Source organism: Macrobrachium nipponense, chromosome 45 (assembly GCF_015104395.2).
Source record: "Macrobrachium nipponense isolate FS-2020 chromosome 45, ASM1510439v2, whole genome shotgun sequence".
In the NCBI taxonomy this organism is placed as follows: domain Eukaryota; kingdom Metazoa; phylum Arthropoda; class Malacostraca; order Decapoda; family Palaemonidae; genus Macrobrachium; species Macrobrachium nipponense.
Window position 1 is genome coordinate 8,464,175 of NC_061105.1, and position 2,500 is coordinate 8,466,674.

Consider the following 2,500-nt stretch of genomic DNA (forward strand, 5'->3'; position numbering starts at 1 on the left):
TGCCCTGATGATAACAATGTTTGTAAAGGTATTGAGTATGGTGCTATGAGTAAACCTTTTCCCCCTAATGTACCCGTGAGATTTCTCCAGGCTTTTAAGAAAATTAAAGACGAAACAGTGAAAGTGACAAAATCAGATAAATCTTATGCAGTGGTAATAGTGAATAAAAGTGACTATGTAAGTAAAATAATGACATTGCTAAATGATACTGATACTTATACGAAACTGATGTCTGATCCTACACAGACAGTGAACTCCCATTTTAATAAACAAATTAAATCCATTTTGAAGGGCTTGGACCATTTAATTAAACAGTTTACACCGCAATGCGCCTCCCTACCTTATATGTATGGTTTAGTCAAGACACATAAAATCAATAACCCTATCAGACCAATCATTAGTTCAGTGGGTTCAGTTACGTATAATTTATCTAAATGGCTTGTAAAAATTCTTACTTCTTTGGTAGGAAACATTTCTAACACGAATGTTAAAAACAATGTTGATTTTATAAATAAATTGAATAGTTTAAAATTGAATTTTAATTTTAATATGGTTAGTTTTGATGTCTCTTTATTTACAAAAGTGCCTGTAGATGATTTACTTAAATATTTGGAGGATGAATTAGAACGTCATGACATTCCCTTAAGTGTGGCAAACCTCATTAGTCTCATAAGGTTATGTATCAAAGATAGTACATTTTGTTTTAATGGGGAATTTTTTGTACAAAAGTTTGGCATGGCTATGGGTAATCCCTTATCTCCTGTCCTTAGCAATATTTACATGGAATTTTTTGAGACAAAACTCTTACCAAGAATTTTGCCCCAAAAAGTTATTTGGTTTAGGTATGTGGATGATATTTTCTGTATTTGGCCAGTTCACGAAAATCTCCAGGAATTCCTTAATGATCTCAATAATTTAGTCCCTTCTATAAAATTTACTGTAGAGGAAGAAAGAGATTGTAATTTGAATTTTCTTGATGTAACTGTCTATAGAAATGATAGAAATTTCACCTTTTCAGACTTTCAGAAATCAACTAACATTGCCTCTTTTGTTCATTACTACTCCAATCACCATCAAAATGTTAAATTCTCTGTTTTTTCTGGGATTTTTCTAAGGGCTTTACGTGTCTGTAGCCCGCAGTTGATTGACGCTGAAATTAAAATTAATTATGATATTGCATTGAAACTTAAATACCCAAGGACTTTTGTAGATGTGGCATGGAAAAGAGCTAGAAAAACATTTTATTCAACTTATGACAAACTTGAATTTAGTAAGCATAACATTCTAAAATTACCCTATGATGAAAGGTTTTTACATATTCCTAGAGTTTTAAAGCTTTTTAACATAAATGTTGTTTTCAGTAATATTAATGTCAAGAGTTTAGTAATCAAAAATTCTCCTAAAGATCTTCCAGGCTGCATATATGAAATTCCTTGCAAAAAGTGTGATAAAGTCTATTACGGACAGACCGGTAAATCTCTTTCACAACGTCTCAAACAGCACCAATATTCTGTGAGAACTGGGCAAATATCGAATGCATTATTCGTACATATGAGAGATTTAGATCATCCTATTAACTGGAGTCAAGCAAGAGCCTTAATCCAATGTAATGACACAGTTAAAAGGAATATCATTGAATCTTGTTTCATCAAGTCAAATAATAGAAATGTTCTAAATTTAAGTCTTGGTTTATTTAAACTTGATGCTTTCATAATGAAAAAAGCTGTAGATAAATATAAGCAACAAAATTAATATATTCAGTTGTTACATGTTTTGGACTGTAAAGGTACTTTGTAATTACGGTTAGGTTTGTGACCGTGTGATATCCGATAATCCTGGATTATCTCTTTTAATTTTTACCCTTTTGACAATTAACCATCTGGTATTCTTGATCTTGTTGGTTACCTGGGACCTTTCTCTCCAATTGTACTTCATTAACTCCTTGACAATGTCTGAGTAAAGACGAAAGCGCTTGGATTTCTAACTATCATTTGCCTGTGGGATTCGCTTACATATATATATATATATATATATATATATATATATATATCGTATATATATATATATATATATATATATATATATATATATATATATATATATATATATATATATACTACTTAACGGTGTAAGTGAAATTAGTATTTTTGTGAAGATAACTGGCTTTAGCCTCTCTTTATCTTAATGTCTTTGACTCATATTTCGAGGGCTGCAATTTGGTACGTTTGATGATTGGAGAAGGGATGACAGGCATGCCAAATTGCAGCCCTCTAACCTCAGTAGTTTTCAAGATCTAAGGACAGGCAGATAAAGTTCGGACGGACAGACAAACTAAAAACCTAGTTCACCAAATTTAGCAAACTGATATCGAATCACACGCAAACTCGAATTGCGTAAAACTGATCAAAAAGAGTAATTAAAACGACTCCACATCAAATGCCAACTGATAAAAAATCAGGCCAAACTCCTAAATTCAGATGTTAATTTAAAAATGGCTTTA